Source organism: Vicugna pacos, chromosome 34 (genome assembly GCF_048564905.1).
Source record: "Vicugna pacos chromosome 34, VicPac4, whole genome shotgun sequence".
Taxonomy (NCBI): domain Eukaryota; kingdom Metazoa; phylum Chordata; class Mammalia; order Artiodactyla; family Camelidae; genus Vicugna; species Vicugna pacos.
Genome location: NC_133020.1, coordinates 13,590,549 through 13,615,111, shown reverse-complemented (window position 1 = coordinate 13,615,111; position 24,563 = coordinate 13,590,549). Strand labels below are relative to the sequence as shown.

Below are 24,563 nucleotides of genomic sequence, written 5' to 3'. Positions count from 1 at the left end.
AGATGTGAGCTGAAACTGCAGACGCTGAAGGCCTGCCTAGAGCTAGAGGATCCGCTAGCAAACCAAGGTGGTTTGCTCATATGGCTGATAGATGGATACTGGCAAGCTCCAGGTGGGCTTCTCCACAAAACTTTGAGGATCTTCATGACATAGTGGCTAGCTTTTCCCAGAGCAAGAAATCAAAGAGAGCAGGGAGGAAGCTGCAATGACTGTAGCTTCAAAAATCACACACTGTCACTTCCACAGTATTCTGTGGTTCTGTTGTTCACACAGCCACGATTCAATGTGGAGGAGACTACACATGGCATGGACTTCAGGAGGCCATCTGAGGAACTGGCCTATGTCCCAAAGAAGCAAGTTTGAGTTGTTTCCTAGAATTTACTCCAAAAAATAAGGAAATTTCTTTCCCAGAAATCTCTGGAAAACTTTCTTCCTACCTAATTTTTTCATCCTCAAACCAGAAAGTGTAGCACTAATTTTTTATGACCTGATTGCAAGTTATAAAACCAGAAAAGGAATCATAATGTTGATAATAATAATTATAATTGTTACACTAACACCTCTACTATTTTTTGAATAGTGACAATTCAGAAGGCTCAATACTAAAGTTTACATGAATTATCTCATTGAATCTTTACACCATTGTATCTAAGGTTAGTAGTATTATTATCAACCCCATTTTATAGATGAGGAAATTGAGGTTAAGAGGAATTAAGTCGCTTTCCAAGACTGTTCGCTGGCATGTGGCAGAATTCCATCTTAGGTTTTCAGATGTCGAGGCCTCTCTCTAAACCACCATGTTCTAAAGCAGAGGTTCGTAAAAAATTATTGCATCATAACAGTAATGAGGAATTTGCCTGGGAGACCTACAGACCTGGAGACAGAGGTCTTTGGACAAGTTGTGGCTATGAACTATTTCAAAGCGGAAAGTAGGAAAGAAAATCAAGGAAAGCTCTGTTTCTGTTCAGAGTCTGAGGTGTTCTTCCCAATGGAGCAGTGGGAAACTGGTCCTTTCATGCCACAAACACCACATCTGCCTCATAGATGGCTCAGTAACTTTTCCCAATGTCACAGGTAAAGACACTCGTCTATCACCCATCAACAGAACAGTTTAACATTGCACAGGATGTGGAGACACAAAGACAAGTGCTCCAAAAAACACAGACGAAGATATTTAAGGAAAATTAAAAATAAAAAGAGCAGCAATGAGTATTTTGCAGATAGGGTTAAGGCTATTTTTTAACCTCACCAGTTATTATGAATAAATGCTGAGGATTTCCTGGGTCACTGCAACTTCCATGGTTGTACTGTTAACTTGATTTGACTGCCAGCCCAAAGCAAACTGAAGGGGACTCGGGCCAGTTTGGGAGAGGACATGACTGAAGATGACACAGAAGCAATCAGACTTGAACTGAGATTAAAAGGAAGTCACTAATCCCTAGCAAGCACGAGTAGGTCAATGAAATATATCTACACACATACATATATATATATGGAACTGAACTGGAAACTACTGTTGGGAAGTAATACAGAATAAAGACTAAGAGTCAGCAAGTAGGTTCCAATTAATTTCTGCTGCTCACAGACTGTGTGGCCTTAAAGAAGCTGTATAATTTCTCTGAGTCTCATTTCTTCATATGTGATGATGAAAATAACACTAATTGTTATTACTGTTATCACTTTGACAGGAATATTTATGGACTATATGCCCCCCCAGGGTCTCTTATACTGTCATAATTCTCATTCAAGTTGAAGAATATAACTCCCAATCACCGTGATTGTAAATAAAGTAAAGGGAAAACAAACTTGCCAGTTGGAGGAAACACTCTTAGAGGTAATGAGCATAATGAATCTGCCTTAAAGAGGTAGCTAAAGTGGAAGGAAGATGAAGGCATGATGACTTAGGGAAGGATCGTCAAAAGCCATAAAGAGCATGAGATTTCCCTCTACCTGCAAGCTAACCAGGTAGTGCACCACGTGGACAGCAGACAAAAGATTTCCAGGTCAGAGACAAAGGACTTTATTACTCACAGCACAGTGGGCAACATGAGCATCAGCACGTTCACCTCAGCTCCTCTTGCCGTCAAGTTCAACAGGGGTGACCTGATGGGACCAAATGATACCTGCATGCACAGTGGGTTGCTTTACAGGAGAGCAATCCAGGCCCCAAGCCCAGAACTTTTTGATCAAGCAGCAAACATTGCAGCAGGCAAAAAATAAAGATATTTAAAGTGAATTTAAAATAAAAGGAGCAATAGTATGTATTTTGAAGTTATTTAGCCCCCTTCCCCCGGGGAACAAGTAGTTACAGGGTAGTCACATTGTGGTTACCTAGACCTACTTAGTTGATGGTGTGAATACCTACAAAAAATGTTCAGTGTCAGGAGACGGATGAACCTTGCAATCTGGCACACTCAGCAATAATGTTTAAGAAGGCTCAAGGCCTGGGGCAGCCTCTACCAACAGAGCATTTGCACTTACTGAGAGCCTTCTAAGTATTTATCTGAATACTGCTCTAGCTCTTTATAGAAATGGTTTCACAAACTATAATTTAATACCATGCCCTCTTTTGATAAATCAAAACTTTGTATAGATAGTACTAAATAAAGAGCATCTTATTTAGTTAAAGTTATGCCTACTATCTGATCAACAAGAAGATTCACAATATAATTTTTTTTTTTAGAATTTAGCTCCAGGAAGACATTTGTCCAAAATGCTTATTTATAATAGATATGAGAAAGATGAAACCCAGTGTGTGTCTCTTTTTGCCTTGGCTATGGGAAGACCTGAGACTAAGACTTAAACTTAAAAGTAGACCTTTCCCTCAATCCAAGTTTTCTAGAATCATTATTCAATGACCTTCACTGCTTTGTCTTCATCCTTGTATTTTTATTTTATTTCAGTAGTTTTAAAGAATTATGGTACATTGTCTCAAATCGTGTTTTGAAAGTAGGCAAAGTAATGAATGAATGAACAAAACTACCCACTTTGAGGTTTTTAAAAATTTATTCTTATTAATATTTTGCCAAAGAGCCCATAAAGCTTTTTAGTTTAAGGCATAATCCTCAAATTAGTTTAAAATTTACAAAATGTAAATTGAGCTTCCAAGAGTTAGCGTGCCTTATGATACGAATTTTCCTGACTGTGCTTTTATTGGGGTTTAATCAGAGACCATTGTAAGAATTTCTAATCTGGGTTCTAAGCATTTGACATTATTAAACAGCTGAATGAAAGAGAATAGAAGAATTGCAAAGTAGAAAATACATTTATTTTTAAATTGAATAACATCATAAATGTAACAACTTTGAGATGCCAAGAAGCATTAGGCCCCTCCCTCAGTTCCTGCTTCATAAAGCCTAAATGAAACTGGAGAGCAATTTCTGAGGAGACAGGTGGGTAAGGATCTGGCCCCAGGAATAACAGAGCAGAAGATCCATGGTACCGGTGAAGGACTCCCTGAGGTTTATGCCCACGGCTGCTGAGTTAGCCCAAAGCACGTCAGTGACGAGTTAGTCCTGGGCCACTCACGCACAGACACTCTCATCACCTTGGCAAGGCCTAGAATGTGCTTGGAACTACTAAAGTGGGCCATGATGCCCTGCCTTGGGTATCAAATCCAGCCCAACACTTCTCATATAGACTCTGCCTTGGGCTAAGTCCTTCCTGAAGACCAGAGAAATGACCTGTCATGAGTGTGCTTAGCCAGAGAACACCCAAATCCTCAAAGGCATACTGTCTCTTCCTGGGGCCCTAGATCTGCCCCCGCTCTATGGATGGCCTGAATGAGGACAAAGACTCAGCCTCAGCCATCAGTAAAGGGCAGCAAACACACCTTCTTGCTATAAAAGGAGAGCAGTCAACATCCAACCCTGTTTCCTAGCATTATCTTTAACTCCGTCTAAGAATTTAGAGGGGGAGGGGATTAAATTCTCAAAAATCACTAAATAACTCTAATGATTTTAACCTTTAATTTTACAAGTAAACAGCTGTCATCCAGTAAATAGGTTACATTTTTTGGCAACCCAGAAAAAAACAACTAACTTTACAGTCGTTAACTTTGGAGCAGTAACTTGGAAATGGCTGAGAAAGGGCCTCCTAGACAGAGGGAGGCCGCCAGCACAGCGCCCTCTGCCGAGCGGAGGCGTCCCTACACCGTCTGGTGCCGCTGGGGCTGCATGCGGTAGTGACCCTCTGGGCTGCTCTGGTCATCGAAGTAGGACGGCAGTGGCAGACTCGTGGCTAAAATTCTCCAGAAACAAACATGGGAAAAGAGAAGACCAGGAAGCCAGAGCAAGAGTGAGAGGACAAAGGGCATTTCTCTGCTTCTCTCTCCGCTCTGCACCAGCTGCTGGTCCCAGCGCTGCGTGAGTGAGGGGGGCAGGCTGCTTTTTTATGTTTGCTTTTCTCACCTCCTCTTTTATCATCTCCCTCCCTGCTTCCATTCCAGACAGAGGGCTTCATTCTGACAGGAATCTACTTGCTCCTGTAGCTCTTTCTACTGAAATATTAATCCTGCTAAGGTGCCAACAGATGAGAGACAAGCTACAGCTTCTTCTTGAGACATCTGGATTTCAAAAAGAGCTTCTTGTAAGATAAGTCTCCAGTTTTCAAAGGGAAGGGGTCTGGATTCCTCTGAAAAAGGATCACACCTTTTCGGGAGAGGTTTTCCAGGCATATTTCAAATTTCAGTTGACCCTTGAATAATACAGGTTGGAACTGTGCTGATCCACTTACACATACATTTTTTTTTCAATAAATAAGAACAGCAGAGCAGATCTGAGATGGGTTGAATCCGCAGGTGTGGAGTCACACATATGGAGGACACACTGGGACTTGAGCATCTGCAGATTTTGGCAGGTCCTGGAACCAACCCCTTGCAGATACTGAGGGATAACTGCACATTGCCTTGTGTGGGAGAGCTTTCAGATGGCTCTGTCCACATCAGACTTTGGTCTACAGAATACTCCAGGGAGAGCATAGGATAGCCTGAAAAAAAAAATAACAATTCCTGCCTCCAACTCAGAGAAGCACAAGGTCATCTGTAAGAATGATCACTACTGGAAAGAGGGTGCTTTTATCTAATACTGAAAATGACACGAAGAATTGGTTGACTCAATTTGACAAATATATATGAAGACCCTCTTAGGAACTGTACTATGAGATACTGGAGTATACAAACAATGAATAAGACACAATGCCTACCCTCAGGGTGCCCAGTCCAATAGGGGAGACAGATGTGTAAATAATGCAACGTGGTACCTATTATAATAGTTTCATGTTGAGAAGTGCCATCATCAGAGAGGGGAGAGGAGAGAAGGCTGCTTCAAATATCAGTAAGTATGGAAGAGACATCTTCACTCTAGAAATGCGGAGATGAGATCTCAAATAAAAAAAAAATTTAATGAGGCCAAGGGATAGATAAGGGAAAGAAATGGAAAAATGAAGCAAAAAAGAGGTCTGTGATTTAAATAGGCCCTATTGCAAAAGGATTTTTGCTTTTGCCTTTTAAACTAGAAGCCATTTCAGACACATAATTATGAACTGTATTACAAGAATAAAAAATAAACAGAGCATGGAAGATGATTGCACAAGTTAATATTAGAACTTAATATCCATGAAACCTTGGCCATTCAGTACGTTTAGGGTTAGAGCCAGGGAACCGGAAGGTGAACAGAGAGAGAAAATTATAATATAGGAGGAAAATCAGTTGAAAGCATTACTGAATATTTCAACAGAAGTGGAACTAAGGCAGTGGCACAAAAGGCAGAGCTGCAGAGGTAGATGATTTATTAACAGAGCTACTAAACTCTGTGTCAAGGATAATTCCAAGTTACAAAGACTGAAGTTAAGAGAGAGTGAACAGGAAAGTACAGAGAATGGAAAGTTTAGAGACTAGATTCTACCCTTAGCTCCACTATTAACAGATAAGGAGCCCTTTCTGGACCTTGGTTTCTATATCTGTAGAGAGATAAGGTACACTCGGGGCCCTCTAATTATCCTTCCAACCAGGAAAAACAAAACAAAACAAAAGGGTAAAGTATAGTACTCATTCATTCATTTTTTTTCAACAAATAGTGAAAACACAGCATGTGCCCAGCACAGGGCAAGGGCAGGGGCGTTGGAGGGGAGGGTGGACAGAGTAGAGAACAAGGAGATTATACTCTGGCTGGGAAGACAATAAAATAATTAGATAAGAAAGGGAAGAAGTAGTGCCTGACAATGACAATACTGCTAATTCTGCTGCTGAGCACAGTGGTAGCCAGCTTCTGAAATTGCCCCCCAGTAACCCCTGATTTGGGTATTACCCTTGTGTAATTGGCTCCCACCTTGTACCAGGGTTGGCTGGTCTATATGACCAACAATATATGGCAGAAGTAATGGTAGGTCACGTCCAAGATTATCAGGTGCTAAAAGACTGCAGCCCTGTCTTCGGTTCCCCCCTTCTCCTCCATCTATCTGTACCTGCATCTCTAGCTCGGGCTCTAGCTTTCTTGGATCTCTTGCTCTGGGGGAAGCCAGTTGCTATGCTGTGAGCAGCCCTGTGGTAAAGAACTGAAGTTCCCAGTTGCAAGCCACTGAAGAACTGAGGTCTATGACAATCACTTGAATGAGCTTGGAAGCTCAAGTTTTTCCAGTCTTAAATTTACAGACTTTTGAGACAATGGCAGCCCTACATCAACAGCGAGACTGCAACTCTGTGAGAGCTGAGCCAGAACCTCTTAGAAACTGCATGAGATCATAAACATTTGTTCTTTTAAGCTGCTAAATTTGGGGGTAATTTGTTATACAGCAGTAGATACTAATCCAAGTACTTCTCAACACACACACACTCACACACATACACATGCCTGGCTTTAGTTGGGGTTATTTAAGAGTTCATATACATTGAATTTTAAAACTGAGGCTTAAGGAGGTTAAGATGAACCACTAACAGCAGAGCAGGGACTAGAACCAACATCTTTTGATAGATGTTCAATGCTCCTTCCACCGGACTGTGCTTACTCTCCATAATGGATTAATCTCGTGGATAAAGAAGTAAGGTTCGAGTGGATTAAGTAATTTGCTCAAGATTCTACAACAGGCAAGTAGCTGAGCCTCTGCACTAACCTATTGAACACGATTCCATTCTTTATAATAATCTTTTGCCTACTCTCAAGCTTCGCTGGCTATGAGATAATTAGCTGAATGAAGATTAAAAGAAACCAGAGCTGTTCTTAAAGGGTAAACTGGGCACTTGCCTCAGGCCTTTCTGTTCAAGGTAGGCTCTGTGTTGGTGATTTATACTTAGCAATATAATCATCCATTTATTCAACAAGTATTTTTTTGACATCTGCTTTAAACATAGCAAAATCTGTGGGTTGTAAGGAATGTAAAATTCTGAGACTTAAAAATCTAATTAGGGATTAAAGACAAATATGATGAAAAATTACAATAAAGTCAGTATATGTTTGCATGCTGAATGAACAGTAGGAACAATATATGCAAAAAAAACATTTTAAAAAGAATTGTAGACTAAAAAAATGAATTAAAGAAAATTCACTGTTTCCCATGTTAAAGTCATACCCCACCCTCAGGCAATGCAGTCTAGACCTTGAAATTCCCATTCTTATTCCCTAAAAGCTCCTTTCTCCCCGGGGGATATTCCATTGATCACCATTGCAAATATCACCGCACCTCTAAAGACACTGCTTCCCCCTTCCTTGTTTTGGGTGTGACTTGGTTGTCAGGCTAAGGAATTTGAGCTCCTTTTCTATAATCGTGGAAGGTTTTCGAGTTTAGGTTGCATTGGGAATGAGAACTGACTGGGTGTCGCAGGCAGGGGGACTCATGTCGACACCCGCAGGTTCACACCAGGTCAGTTGGGCAGGACTGCCACCTTGTGACAGGCATGGGCAGCCTGCCCTCAGAAGCGCAGGCTAGAGACTAGAAGGGGGTGTGGGAGCTTAGCGGTGCTGGACTGGCTGGCAGCTAAAGGCTTTTTCATGTCTGTCTTAAAGAGACCTTGTTTTAGCTTGATAAAGAGAAAATAGAGACAAATGCGGGCCTTTTAAGAAGATCAATATGGCCTCAGGATTTCAGTATTTTTAGCTACCTGGCTCTCTTGTCACAGTCACAATAAAGACACCAGAAACTATATATTTACCCATCCAAGGGTATGTTTATTTTCAAAGGTTCTGAGGAAAAGACTGGCAAAAGTAAAGGCCAAAGTCCTAGCAACAATGAAAAAATATTTGAGCTATGCATGTTCTTCAAGTCAGTAGATGAACAAGAGCCCCTTCCTTACGCCAAAGGCCCTATAAGCACTTTGAATTTAATATGTCCCCCAGAGTATTATTCATATTCTCCTTAGAACCTCTTTCTTCTGTATCCTGTGATTTGGTGAGTACCACCCAACTCAGCCCAAAACCAAGGAGCCATCGCTTGCTTCCCTTTCTCCTTCCTTCCCACCCCTCATTCTGTGACTACACTATCGGTTCTCTGCCCTGAATATCTCTTCAATCTGTGTTCTTCTCTTCATGTTTACTATGCCAGTCTTGGTTCAAGCTCTTTCTCTCTGCCCGAGACTGATCATGCTCCTTGGAACCGACATCAGCTTCTCAAGGAGAGTGTTCCATGACGGCATTAGTCAGGGTCCCAGCAGGAAACTGGATCACAGCCCAATGTGGTAACTGAAGATAGTTAAATGAAGGGACTTTCGACAAAGGTGTAAGCATATTATCTGAAAACTGGGTTTGCTTCTTGCTAGATGTTGAGCCAAAAGATATATCCAAGCCAAACAGTGGAATAAGGAGGTATTACGTGAAGTGAGTAAAAACACCAGGGATCTTTCCCAAAGCAATGTCCCTCCAACAGCAAAACTGGGGAAGTTTTAAGCTAAGGTTACATGCATATTCATGAAGGGGTTGGGTGGTCCAGTCAACGGAGTCTAAGCTTTGGTTGATTGAAGTCAGGAGGGTCAGACAAGATCAACATCATCAGCCCCTAGGTTCTAATTATTCTGGGGGTTGAGCACCTGGGGGGTGTAAATTCTGCAAAACAGCTGAAGAAAGTGCTTCAAGCTAGTCTTTACCATTGAAAAGGAACTGGGAGTCTTTACAACTGGTTTGTTGTCTTTGCTATTGTTACTTCTCTGGCTTGATAACAGTGTGTTCTTTTGTTCCCTTAAAATCACTATTACTGAGACCTGTTCAAGGGCAAACGTTGTGGCCAGGCATAGATCACAATATGATCTAGGCCAAAAATGGTTTCTCTTACATCAAGAAAGCTACTCATGGTTCTCTTTCTCTGGAGACCTCTTATCCTATCTGCTTACAAGCAGGTTAAGGGAACAAGCAAATGATGGTGATGCTCCCTTACACTAGCAATAGCAGGACATCATTGCCACTGCTGGGTCTGAAGGGACAAGAGGAAGGAGAGAACTGTCACTCTAGAACCCAGGGAAAGCTGTGGTTATAGAAAAGGGACCTCCCAACTCCTGCTGGTGCCTCCCTTTGGCTGAACCCAATGAGAAGCCAAAGAGCAAGGGACATTTTCAGAAGGTCAGCCTCCTAGAATTAGGGTTGAGAAGGGTGAAGACTGGATGTGGAGGGGCAAAGAGAGAATACCCACAACAAACCCATTTCACAGTATTGATCTACACATTAGACATTTTAAAGAGAATTCTGGCAAAGAAATCTCTTCAAATTTGTTTTATTCAGTGTTTTCCTGATCTTTCTCCATCTAATCTTGCCCAGATATATCCACTTCCTAATTGCCACTAGATATGCCTTCTTTTTTTTTTAATCTTGTTTTTCTTTTTTTTTTAACATTTTTTATTGAGTTATAATCATTTTACAATGTTGTGTCAAATTCCAATGAAGAGCACAATTTTTCAGTTATACATGAATGTATATATATTCATGTCACATTTTTTTCTCTGTGAGCTACTATATCTTGTATATATTTCCCTGTGCTATACATTATAACCTTATCTATCTATTCTACATTTTGAAATCCCAGTCTGTCCCTTCCCACCCCTCGCCATCTTGGCAACCACAAGTTTGTATTCTATGTCTATGAGTCTGTTTCTGATTTGTGTTTATGTTTTGTTTTGGTTTGGCTTTTTTAGGTTCCACATATGAGTGATCTCATACGGTATTTTTCTTTCTCTTTCTGGCTTACTTCACTTAAAATGACATTCTCCAGGAACATCCATGTTGCTGCAAATGGCATTATGTTGTCAGTTTTTATGGCTGAATAGTATTCCATCGTATAAATGCACCACATCTTCTTTATCCAGTCATCTGTTGATGGACATGTAGGCTATTTCCATGTCTTGGCTATTGTAAATAGTGCTGCTCTGAACATTGAGGTGCAGGTGTTATTTTGAAGTAGGGTTCCTTCTGGATATAGGCCCAGGAGTGAATCAAAACTACAATGAGGTATCACCTCACACCAGTTAGATATGCCTTCTTTAAGCACAAATCTTAGCAGGCTACTAAGGTTACTCTCCTGCTTCTAAATCTGTCAGTGTTTCCATCATACTTTGAATGAATGCCCCTCCCTAGCCTTATACCCTAACTCCACCTCCAGCATTCACAGATACCACATCATCACTGACTCCTACCCATCTCTCCAACATCTCCCTTCCAACAATTTATACTCTAGGCTTCCTGGAGTTGTTTATGATTTCACGAGCCTGTATTGTCTTTCTGCCTGGAATGTCCCAATGATCCTGAAGCCTGCATTAACATGATCATGTTATAACAGATCATGTTATAACAGATCATGTTATAACAGATCATGTGGGTCCTCTTCTAAAAAAAGCCTTTTCTGATGCATCAGACTGGATAACACCTATTTTTGTGCCCCTGCTGTACTTTAAGCATACATTTGTTATAACATTCATCCATCACACAGTATTAATTATTTGTATGGTATTTGTCTCCTCAATTAGGTTGAAGAATTTCTTGAAATCAGGGGTCATGATAATACAGCTCTGTATTCTGGTACTCAGCACAATAACCAGCACACAGTAGGTACTCAGTGAATATTTGTTGAATTAAATTCCTCCTCTATGTAAGGATCTACATGAGTGGCTGGCAATCAGAAGTGAGATCTTTCCATGATGCACCCCTCAAGCCGTAAGCAGGGGGGATTTCAGAAATGTCTACAACTTGTATTCCTTGCATGTGGTCTATTATTCCTGCTTATAAAAGGCAAAGAGTCAAAACAAATGTCTCAATTTGTAGAAAACTTCTTTCTTAAATAACTCCTGTCTGTAAACATCAATACCAAGAATTGTGGTAGGGATTCCCCTCAAATAGCTGGGGACAAGGTGTCCTGAAGAAAGATTGTGTCTTCACAGTCTCAACCTTTCTCTGTGCTCCTTGCACGAGGCTAATCATACACTCAGATTTTCTCAGTTAAATCTGTACCGTGAACAGCTGGCCCATTGGGTCAGATATGGGTCCAAATATTTCCAGATGTTTTTCTGAAGAAGCCTTTTGCAGACACAACCCCAGACACCTGCAGAAGGGGTGAGAGTTGTTGCTACAGTCAGCTCCAGGCCCCACATAGTGCAGTGATGGGAAAGCACTGGGTTACTGGTCAGACAGAAAAGGAGTCAGGGGGATGTTTAAAAACCCAACTCTGCCCTGTATTGGCTGGGAGACCTTGGCCAAGTTACTCGATGCTTCTAAGTATGTTTCCCCATCTGCAAAATGGGATCAAGCTCTGCCTTACATGGTTCTTGTCAGGAGTAAGTTAGATAATCAGAAAGAAATTATTAAATATGAAAATGAATATATGTGTGTATATGCATGACTGGGACATTGTGCTGTACACCAGAGACTGACACATTGTAACTGACTGTACTTCAATAAAAAATTTAAAAATTTTTAAAAAAAGAAAGAGATTATTAGCAATAATTTGTTGTTTCCCTTTTTACCATCCTAATTATCTCCTCTGAGAGGCTGCCTCTCTAATTTTAGAAGCAGACAGGTGACTTGGTTGGGTGCAGTGAGGTCTGCTACCTTGTTTGTTTAAATTTTTAAAAAATACTTATTTTCAAAGCTTCCTTATGGCAATACTGTGACAGAAATAAAACCGGGCAGTTGTTGCTATGCAACATCAAGTAGTTTGCCGAGGGACTGGATATATCTTTGCTGTTACTTGTCTTTAGTTGAATCCTGAGCAACATTTTTCTGACTACCCAGCATTACCCTGTTCTTACGTAAGGGGAAACCGTGGAGACGGGAAATCAGGGAGGAAGTGCTATGCTGAGACTCGCTGGGTGATGGCTGGTGTGCAGCCTCCTGAATTCTAGGCAGTTTGTGTCCTCTTTCTATCTTTTGTTCTTTTTCCTTAATCTGTTTTGCCTCTCATTTTCTTCACTGTAATAAAAGAAGATAATGTTTCTTTTCGCCCTTCTCTTGACAGTAGCCCTCTCAATTTTGGTTGTGTGTTGGACTTTGTCCCTTTTGGAACAATAAATATTAGGATTTATCCAAAAATTTATTTATAGCCAAGCCATCTAATAAATGTCTCTACTTTTCACCTAATAAAAGACATATCAAAATTAATATATGCCTTCTATAAAATATTTAAATTTATGCTCTTGAATTATTCTTATCTTCACTTATTTGTTAAATGTGAATCCTCATATTCAACAAATATGTGCTGCGGTGCAATCGTTATATTTTATATTTTCTTTCAGAAACCTCTTTCCTAAAAAAGAAAAAAAACCAACAGACCTGCAGTAAAATTCCTAAATATGTCTAAAAAGCCCTCTCTCCTGACATGGACTCTTCCCTTTTCCCACGTCCTCTTTTCGATCCAGAGCTCTCACTGAACTGCCCTGTTTATTCCTCTGTGCTGACTCCACTGCTCTCATTCCTCTTTTCCCATTCTGATCTCACTGGCACTAACTTGTTGAAATTCTGGGGAGGTGCAGGAAAAAGTGCACAATAATTCAGAGAGAGGATATTCTGAAGGATCATGTGACGAGGCGTGAGGAAAATTTTCCAGGGTCGGGGCATCACGGGGAAGGAGTAAGCATTCTGGAGAAGACGTGTTTTGAGGCAGAAGCAGTTGCTCTGTGCTAGGAGAAATGACCGAAGGACAACAGGACCCTAGTTTTGCAGGAATGCCAGGGTCTTCATGCTGATGCCTGTCCTCCTCTGCCCCCACCCCCTCCCAGTGTGTGTATGGGCTGTCTTTTGCCTCATTCTGCGTTACCAGGATCAGCCATGTAGAAGATAAGTGGACTGAGAGGGACCTCTGAGAATATATAGTCTAACTCCTGATTCCAAACCCTGGAGCCCAGAGACTAGGAGAGGCGTGCTCCAGTCACACAGCTTGCTAGTGCTCTCGGGGAGAGGCCTCGGCTCCCCAGTTAATGGACTGAGTGGCTAAAACAGAGGCCAGGAGGGTGCCCTGGCTTTATTGTTTAATTCGTGTCTCAGTGATAGTGAGTAGAGAATGGAGAAACATGTTTTTCGTCTTAGAGAGGGGATAAAGACCCAAAGCAGTAATGGACATCGTTCTAAGTCACAGGGATTGCTGGTGAGTTTTAAATCAGACAGTATGAACAAGTTCCTGTTTGTCTCATCAGTATATCTTGCTGTATGGTTTTCAACAAATGTGCATGCAGCAAACATGTATTGAGCACTTGCTGTTTCCACATGTGACACTGGACACTAGGATGCAGAGAGATAAAGAAAAATATGATTCTGGCCCAGCCCACAGAAAGGAAATGATTAATCCTCCCTGTAAGGAAGAAGAGGTCAGAGATGGTTTCACAAAGGAGATGGCTTTTCAGCCAGGTCTTAAAGGATAAATATGAAAGTGGCAAGAAGGAAGAGAGGAGGGAGCAGGGCATCCATGTGGCAGAGGCAGGACCGGCAAACAGAGAGAGGCCAGGACAAGCAGGGCACCTGTGGTTCCAGGTGAGAGGTACTGTGACGCATGGGTGTGTGGGAACTGAAGGCAGCAGATTAGACTGAAGGCACAGACTGGGGCTGGACCGCAGTAGGCCTTGTACACCCATGACAGGGGTTTGATCATCAAATTCATTTACATATTTATAGTCATCTTGGACAGGAAAGAGATTTGCAGCTATGGCATTTGGACTTTATCCTGTGAGCCATGGGGAATAAAAAGGTTTTAATAATAAGAGCATCATGACTGGATTTGTGTGTTGGAAAGATTTTCAGATTTTCATGACTGACCTTTCAAATGCTAGGTGAAATAAGTAAATGTTGCATCTTTCCGAGGGTGAAAGAACTGCAAGAGCTAAGCTGTGTTTACAGAGTGGGGAATATTTCAAGAAGACTTAGCTTGTTATGTCTGTTGAATGCTAATAACAATGGCTATGGGCTAGGAGAAGACCTAAGGATGAGGGCCACATCAGCTTTGCTCTGCAGGAGCCCTTTGAAGCTCTCCTAAGCTTCTAATGCCATTGAAACTTACAAAATCTTATTTGTAACACACAAAGTGACCCCCCTCCCTAGACAGCCAGATAATAGCAACCACTAATATTGATATAACTCCCTATACTCATTAAAGACTTTAAAAGTCCATTTTTGTCTTGATTTCTGCAACAATTGGATAGAACAGTGTTGTTTTCGTCTCCATTTTACAGATGAGGAGACTGTGAATCAGAAAGGTAAAGTGACTTGCCTAAGGTAACAGTCAGGAGTTGATCTCGGAACGGGGCTGGGTTCTCTGACTCTAGCTCCTGGTGCTCTTCCTACGGCAGTTTGCTGGTAATCAGTGGGGTGACTGCCGGATCACCTTCACAGAGATGAGGGACTGATCTGCACCAAAAGCTGCCACCAGTTTACTGATGATCTTGGCCATGTCTTTACCTATCCAGTAGAACCTGCTCATTGATGGTCAGGATGCTGTAAGAATATGATACCACTTTGCAAAGACTGGAGTTCTAGACAAGCATAATGCTCATCTCTATTCACTTGGTATAATACCCTGATCCCCAAAAGCTTAGAAACCATACATATATTAGAACTGATGGCACAATATTTCACCTTGAAACTGCCTCTGTCACGTGGAGAAGGGAAAGCAGAAATAAGTCGTATCTCTAACGTGTTCCTCTTTCAGATTACAAAAGGGGAAGGCACATTACAACCCGTCATAGTGACACATAAACCAGGCATTAGAAAAATAGTGGGCAAATTTACGTCACCTTTCATGACCTGTGAGACCATATCTGTAAAATGATGGGATTGGACCTGAGGAACTCTGAGGTCTCTTCCTATTCTAAGACTGAGTTATTCTGTGCATTAGTGAAACAGAGGCATGTAAGATCTGATTAAGATCTGAGAATATTGGGGACACAGTTTTTAAAGCCCACTTCTCACTGTGAGCCTCACATTCCTGCCCCCACCTCGACTTCAGAGGCAATAGCCCAAAGTGATTCGCCAGCAGCTGTAGGAGGATGACCAGAGACACAAGAAGGCGATCTCTTGGATAATGCAACAGCCTGAAGAGCAGCTCTCCTCTTTCTTCTCTCCCTGTTGTAGCCACAAGAAGGGAAGAGCCCCGCAAAGACAAACAACCCAGTTTAAAACAATGGGCAAAGGACTTGAATAGACATTTCTCCAAAGAAGATATACAGATAGCCAATAAGCACATGAAAAGATACTAAACATCATTGGTCATTGGGGAAATACAAATCAAAACCACGATGAATGAGCTATGACTTCATACCTATCATTATAGCTATAATCAAAAAAAGAGACAATAACAAGTGTTGGCAAGGATGTGGAGACACTGGGACCCTACTGCACTGCATGCAGATGCTGTGGAAATCATTTTGACCCCTCAAAAAGATAAACATAAAATTACCATTTAACCCAGCAATTCCACTCCTAGATACATACCCAAAAGAATTAAAAGCAGGAACTCTAACATACTTGTATGTCAATGTTCTTTGCAGCATTATTCACAATAGCCAAAAAGTATGGATAAACAAAATGTGGTATATACATATAACAGAATATTAATCAACCATAAAAAATAATGAACTTCTGATACATGCTACAACATGGGTAAACCATGAAAACATTATGCTAAGTAAAATAAGACAAACAAGAAGGACAAAACATTGTGTGATTTCACTTACATGAAATACGTAGAATAGGCAAATTCATAGAGACATAAGGTAGATTCAAGGTTATCAGGGGCTGGGGAGGGGAAAACAAGGAGGTTTTGCTTAATAGGTAGAGTTTCTGTTTGGGTGATGAAACAGTTTTGGAAATAGATACTTTGTACAACATTGCAAATATAATTAAGTCCACTGAATCACTGAATTAAACACTCAAAAAAGGTTAAAATAGCAAAATTGTGTTTTTACATATTTTATCACAATAGAGGAAAAAAAAAAGGCAGGAAGACTTGCCAACGTTGGTGTGTAAATCAAACAAATGTTGCTTGCCATCCAGTTCTACAAAGATCAAGTCACTAGCCATGGCAGTCACTAACTTCCAGCACACCTTGAAAGAAATTCAGGATGAAAAGCAAGATAAGGCACTCTGTGCATTGGAAAAACAGCCCCTTAGATAGTTAGAGATATATCGGGAAAAACATTAGTAAACCTAGATTCTCGCATCTTCCCATACATAGAAAAGCACTACAACTATTAACTGAGATATCTGATCCTCGTGGCTAGCAGCCACCTTTCACGGAGATGTATGCTTAACTGCATGTATTCTCTAGCCAAAATCATACATATATTGGCTTCTCCCCCTAACTCTTCAGAGCAGTCCCCTAGCTACCAAGAGGCTGTTTCTCAGGCCGTAGACAGTCCTCCGTAAGGTCCCTGAATAAAACTGAAACTCACAACTCTTACGTTGTATGTTTTTCTTTCAGTCAACAGATGTCTAAGCAGTCTGAGCCCACCAGGCCTGTGGACCTGCCCCCAGTGCAGGAGGAAGAGCACCACAGAGCAGGGCATAGGGGCACAGCCAGGCTGAGAAGGCCGTATGGTCCCCTTGGGTTCCCGTTTTCTGAGGCGTGCAGAAGACAGATTCCACAAGTGGCTACAGATCCCGAGTAGGGGCCATGAAACTTACAAAGGACCTCCAGTGCCAGTGGGGCACGCAGGATGGAGCCTCATCAGGAGGGCCTTCCAGCAACCAGCCAGAGCAGTGAGAATGGCCAAAGAAAGATAGGAAGGTGCTACCATCCATGTCCCTCACCCTTGTCCTTGACTCAGTCTCAGAGAGGTAAGTAGGAGGAGGAAAGAGGAAGATGAAAGAGAGCAGATGACGCCAGGTGCCCCTTACTTCTCAACCCCTAAAACTACTAATCCATCCTGAACTGGGGGGAGGAGGAAGAGAGCTTTGAATTAAATATCAGATAGATGTGTTTAAATAAAGAGTCTGGGACTCACAAATTATAGAAGGGCCATCATTAAAAAGTCCACAAATGAAAAATGCTGGAGAGAGTGTGGTGGAAAGGGAATCCTCGTACACTATTGGTGGGGATGTAGTTTGGTTCAACCATTATGGAAAACAGTATGGAGATTCCTTAAAAGACTAATAACAGACTTACCATGTGATCTAGCAATCCCACTCCTGGGCTTATATGCAGAGGGAACTCCAATTCGAAAAGACACCTGCACCCCAGTGTTCATAGCAGCACTATTTACAATAGCCAAGACATGGAAACAACCTAAACAACAACAGATGACTGGATAAAGAAGTTGTAGAATATTTATATAATGGAATACTACTCAGATAAAAAGAACAGAATAATGCCATTTGCAGCAACATGGATGGACCTCATCATTTAAGTGAAGTAAGCCAGAAAGAGAAAGAAAAATACTATATGATACCACTCATATGTGGAATCTAAAAAAAGAAAAAAGAAGACACTAATGAATTTGTCTACGAAACAGAAACAGACACAGAGATAGTAAACAAACTTATGATTACCAGAGGGGAAAGGGGATGTGAAGGGATAAATTGGGAGTTTAAGATTTGCAAATATTAACTACTACCTATAAAATAGATAAACAACAGGTTTCTTCTGTATAGCACAGGGAACCATATTCAACATCTTATAGTAACCTATAATGAAAAAGAATATTAAACCAAATGTATATGTGTGTGTGTGTGTATGACTGAAACTTTATGCTGTACACCAAAAATTGACACACTGTTAGTAGACTATACGTCAAATTTTTTATAAAAAGGAAAAAGAGTCTGGGACTCACAAATTGAAATAAGACTGTTCTGAAAGTGACTGAAGTACAAAGAATCAGCTGAAATATCATTAGGGCAGCTGGCTCCCAGGAGGAAATGGTGGTTTGGCAGAGCAAAGTTGTGAGAAATTATTGGACAAATTAATCACTCCTACTTATACCGCAATGACTTGAGTCTGTTTAACACACAAGTTACATATTGTGGGAAGATGTGTGCCAGTGTCCCCCAGTATCCACTCTCCCCATTACTTCACAGTAAGAGGACTTGCAGTTCTAAGCGGAGCAAATATCCACCCAGAAAAGAGAATACATTTTCTATCCTCCATTGTAACTAGGTTTAAACACAAGCCTAAATTCTGGACAACTGGATAAACGTGGAAATACGCAGCAGCTTTTGGACACCTCCCTCAAACAGTAGCTGTCTTGTATCCTTTGCTTCCTTCATCCACTTTCTTTCTCAAGTATTCTTCACTCTGCTTCTTAAGATGGTGACTGGGGCTATAGCTAACATTCTAGATAATGAGGATAATGGTTGAAGCCTCAAGATGGGAGAGGGATAAAACTGTAAGAATTCCTGATTCTTGGAAACTTTGGGGAATAGAACCACACATACCAGCCCGGGGCATCCTAACTTTTATACGGAAGTGGGGTAGAGGGGTCTATATTTTTAAAGTCACTGTTGTTTTTAGCCTTCTGTAACTCACAGCTGAACCTAATTTTATATGAATCATGCAAAATATATTATCAAAAAATAATCTAAAGCTCAAAAATAAGAGCTATATGGTACCTCTTCACATCAAACTGGTCAAAATAACACAAACACTAAAACCAACGTTTATGGAGACATTATGCAAAGAATTTTACCAATGGCTTCATAAGCATTATTTATCTAGCTTCCTCAATTGCAGTCATATAAATAGGTATTATTGCTCACATCTTAGAGATGGAGACACTGAAACTTAAAGAAGTCACACAGCTAGTGTCTATGGAGTAAAAACTCAATTTGTCCAGAGCCATACTCTTAGCCACTACACATCACACCAGCCTAAAAGTTCTCACAAAGATCTATTTGTGTGAAGATCTCAGACTGAACTGCAACAAAAACTTCTTAGAATTTTTATAATATATACAGGGATTTGTTTGGTGTTGGGTGGGGATGATATTTTGTAATTAATAAAACAACAAAAACTTGTAGGATTTGCTGTCTTGGCTATTATATCTCTTACTACAATGATCTACAATGCTGTTGTTTAAATAAATTGTAAATAATTAATTCTCAGTCTGCTTCTGCTTATAAATTACAAAATGCTGTACTATAATGTGAACTCAAGAATATGCTGGAAGACAGCCACTAAAAGATGTATAGCATTGAGAAAATGCTGAGAGAACACCATTCTAGCCAAACAGAGCACGTAAGTTGCTATTTGTGATAACTCTCATAAAGCAGATTATCTGAGTTTATTTGTATTGCTATTGTAGAAAGCAGAATTTCTCTGAAAAGGTTTTTAAATTTCACTACCTTTGATAAACAAGCTGAAGTGAACATTAAACTTGAACATTAAAATAAGACATTTATCTTTAGTGACCAATTAGTTTGTATATACTGGTTAAATATTTTTGAGAGAATGCTGATTCTAATTTACTGACACTGCTTCAGAAAATGGCATTTAGGAATATTCATCAGAGAACCAGTAATTCCTTACACTGAGTCCATGACATAGTACAGAGATTGACATATTGTAGACATTTAATAAGTGTTTGATAAATGAAAGAATAGGTTGATTAAGATGGATTGATGGTGATGGGGTGGATGAATGGATGGATGATTGAACAGATGAATATGAATGTTGCTTTACCAGTTTCAAATAATTTTTTACAGGTATTCTGTCACTTGACCTTCAAAAGCATCCTGTGAATGGGGGGAGGATACAGCTCAAGTGGTAGAGCACATGCTTAGCATGCATGAGGTCCTGGGTTCAATCCCCAGTACCTCCTCTAAAAATAAATAAATAAACCCAATTACCTCCCCTTCCCCTGCCAAAAAAAAAAGCATCCTGTGAGCAATACAGCTGAAAGACATTCCTGATCTGTATCCCCCCTTCAACAACAACAACTTGGCATCTCCCCATTAACAGAAATGCCTTTGAGGGACCTGTGGGTCCCAGCACCATACGCCAAGGGACTTGGGAGTAGTGTCACCCACCCATGCATCAGGTAGTAGAGATACAGACCTTGTTCCCAGTTGTGGATTCTACAGTGGCCCACAAATTGACTCCAGCCCTTCTTGGTCATAGTGTGGGAGCCCCTGGAGAACACTGTCTTAGACAATCATCCATGGATGAGAGATCCTTTGTGGAAGTCCAGCAGTCCAGTGGAGAAGTTCTAGGGAAAAAAAATTACATATATATATATAAATTCATATATATATGAATTTGGAGACACTGGAGAGAGTAAGAGGAACAACTTGACTTTACTCATGTCACCTCTTCCCCAGGGTAGCACAGCTAAGTGCCAAGAGAGACCATTCCTTTCCTACTGAGGGGGACAGAGACAGAGAGTGTATGAGTGAGTACCTGGCTTCCACATATGTGCGGGACTCTATCAGAGAGGTCTACTTCTCTCTCACCCATCCAGAGTGCTGAGTCATGATCTGCATAACTAGGCAGGAAGACACTGGGAGAGTGGCAGACAGGATTCTGGGAGAGTATTAAAGGGATGTGAATCCTACTAAAGGCATCATGGGCTTCCTCAAAAAGCTCTCTCAAGAGCCATTGAAGTGCTTTGCCAATGGATCCCCCCAAAGTCACTTGACATCTAATCATTAGGGAAATTCAAATCAAAACCACAATGAGATATCACCTCACACTTGTTGAAATGATTATTACCAAAAAGGCAAGAAATAACAAGTGCTGGTGAGGATATGGAAAAATGAGAACACTTGTGCACTGTTGGTGGGAATATAAATTGCTGTAGTCACAGTGGAAAATAGTACAGAGTTTCCTCAAGAAATTAAAAATAGAACTACCACATGATTTAGCAATCCCACTTCTGGGTATGTATCCAAATGAAATGAAATCAGGATCTCAGTGAGGTATCTGAACTCCCATGTTCACTGCAACATTATTCACAATACATGTGTATGTATATGTGTGTGTGTATATATATACACATACACACATACACATATATACACAATGAAATATTATTTAGTTATGAGAAAAAAGGAAATCCTGCCATTTACAACAACAACATTGATAGACCCTGAGTACATTATGCTAAGTGAAATAAATCAGACAGAGAAAGACAAATACTATATGATCTCACTTTTATGTGGATTCTAAAAATTCCAAACTCAAAGAAACATAGAACAGATTGGTGTCGCCAAGGGGTACAGGGTGAGGGAAATGGGACCAGGTCAGCCAAAAGGTAAAAACTTTCAATTAGAAGATGAATAAGTTCTGGGAATCTAATGTTCAGTATGGTGATCACAGTTAAGAATCCTGTATTATATACTTGAAATGTGCTAAAAGAGTACATCTTAAATGTTCTCACCTCCAAAAATAAACAGTAATTACATCAGGTGATGAGACGTTAACAACTAAATTGTGGTAATCATTTCACAATACATAAGTGCATCAAATCATCACATTGTACACCTTAAACATCTACAATGTTAAACGTCAACTGTACCTCAACAAAGCTGGAGGCTGATGGGATGGAGAAGCATCCTAGTAGCAGGCAAAGGAAGTACAATGATACTCGTTTGAAAAATAAAATATTGAGGCCCTAAGATTTTGAAATTTGCCTGGTCGGACTTACTTTGGGAACCCTTCTCCCCCAAAAGTGTAAGAAAATCTTTATTGCTTACTGTTTTAGAACGGAAGAAAGAGAAGTGCCTGTGTTATGAAGTATTCCTTGAACAAAGCCATGTTTCACTCCTCCATGCCCACAGTAGACCATATTATCCAAAGTCACTCACAATATCTTCTCACATGTGACTTAACACTCTTCCCATTGAGATGTGACATCTATGTTCTCAACCCTTGAATCTGGATTTGTTTAAGATTATGGTAGAGGTGAACTATATGACTTTTCTTAGGCTAGATCACAAAAGGTAAAATAGCGTCTACTCATTAGCCTGCTCTCCCTTCCATCCAGACAAAGACATTTGACTTAATGTGGGGACCTAGCCTTTCCCCACTATTACGACAAGAGGTGTCTCTTTTCTCTCACTCTCCTTCAAGTTTCTCACTTACAGCACTTTTTAAATAAGTTCTCTCAGGGCCAAATTGTGGATATTCAAGTGGCCCCAAATTTTCTCCAAGAGTGCACATATTAGTTCCAAAGTCAAGTTTATTATTTCCCTCAACTGACACAACAAGTTAAATGGGGCTCCTGGGTAGGCAGCATGGAATGCTGAAATTCCCTGGCTGAATAAACTGATTGGGCTCCCACTGCCTCCAATCTGTAACCCCCACTCATTTACTCGTATTTGTAGAATCAATTACAGAAATTGTTTCATTATTCTGTATATACAATTTTTGTAGCAGTGTGTACCTGGGATATCTCAGTTGGTAGGAGGCACAAAGCCACTTGCTAGGACTTGATAGGACCACAGGCAGCTAGCACAGCACCGTTGCTCAGCCTAGGGCACGTGGGAGCCTAAGGCTCAGTTGTGTTCTTCCCACTCTTTGCCATACCGTGTACCAGACGTTTGTTCCAATTAGCAGCTCCACTTCAGTGGGAAGGGCTGGGATTCAACATTTTTGTATTTTCCTTTTATTAACCATTGCTCCTCTCAACACAGACATTTCCAATTTTTGCTGGTCCTGTTCAGACACACGTTGCACAGCACATTATACATACTATTGCACATTTATATGGTGTAACAGGAAGAACAAGGGACCTGCAGGCAGAAGACCTAGGTTCCCTTGTTAAATATCTGTGTGTGACCTTGAACAAGTTGTTTTATTCTTCTCATGTCTCCATTTATCTAAATGAAGGTAAAATGGGGAAATCCAAATGTATTTTCTCTAGGGACCCTTTCAGAAATAGTATTTGATGTTTCTACACTTTACTTGTAAAGCACTTTATTCATTACTCGCATTTTCTAGGTACTTCTAAGAAAAAGAAATCTCAAAACTACCTAATAATCTTAACATGGAATGATAAGAGTCTACAAGCTTTCTAGAATTCTTGATTTTTTAATGTATTTATATAAAAATATTTTGTATAATTATCCAGAATGGTATTGCCAACTCGTCAAGACTTCAGAGGCAGAAGAGAAGGTGAGTATATTGCTTTTGCTGAAGTTGAGATGAAGGGCTCCGAATCCAAGCAAAAGCCGTAGAAGGAACACGACATCCCCCTCAGGTCCAGTGGACAATCTGTTGCGTACTTGTGATGCTTACTGTTATGTGTCAACGTAGCTACAACACAGTACCCAGATATTTGGTCAAACATGTCCAGATGTTGATGTAAAGGTAATTTGGGGATAGGATTAACATTTAAACTTAGTAAAGTAGATTATTCTCTAAAATGTTAGTGGGTCTCAACCAAACAGTTGAGGGCCTTAAAAAAAACACCGAGGTCCCAGGGAAGAGAAAATTCTGTGGTATACTGCCTTTGGACTCAGGCTGCAGCATCAGTATCTCCTCTTCCCTGGGTCTCCACCCTAAGGGAACTACCCTGTGGATTTTGGACTTACCACAATCTTGGGAGCCAGTTTCTTAAACCATCTGTCTTTCTCTCTCTGTCTCTGTCTCTATCTCTGTAAAACTGGCCACTTCTGGGTTTAAAGATGAAAGGGGGCCATGTGCCAATGAATGTGGGCACCTCCAGACCCTGGAAAGGGACCATGACCCTCAGTTCCAACACTGGTCTTATGGGGGAGAGTGATCTGTCTTACCACCGATCCCTATACGGTGTGATTTCCAGGAACGTGTTGTGGACATAAACAAGAACTGCCTGTACTGTTCCATGAGGTGGAAACAACACAAACTGGCGTCTGAGTGAACTCTGAAATGCACCTACAACCAACCCGTGGACCCAGGTGAAAACAACTAATGATTCCAAGGAAACTTGGGGAAGAGCAGTAAGTGGAATTTAATATATTGTTCCCAGACTTAGCTTTGTTTATGACTCTGTTGGTGGCTAGTTGTTTTCCTCAGTCCTGTGACCACAAAAAAATATAAAAATATTAAGAAATGGAGGGGACAGGAAGAGCAAGAACAATTTGGCCCTCAGAGAATTTTCAATAAATTACATTTGGGTTCTGTTTCTCTGGAGAACCCTGACTACTATAACATCTTCCTAGACTTTTCCTAGAAGAGTCACACTACCCCATATCCCAGATTCT

At 40.7% G+C, this 24,563-nt stretch overlaps 1 protein-coding gene across 7 annotated transcripts in view; it reads right to left on the bottom strand.

The window, feature by feature from the left end:
• The window catches only part of GRIN2B (glutamate ionotropic receptor NMDA type subunit 2B), a 571,331-nt gene that overhangs the window by 452,462 nt on the left and 94,306 nt on the right, over positions 1 to 24,563 (bottom strand). For all 7 annotated transcript variants that reach the window (XM_072954744.1, XM_072954745.1, XM_072954746.1 and 4 more), the window contains one exon: positions 20,437 to 20,587. The gene's annotated coding sequence lies outside the window, so the exon portion shown is untranslated. The remainder of the gene's footprint in view (positions 1 to 20,436; positions 20,588 to 24,563) is intronic.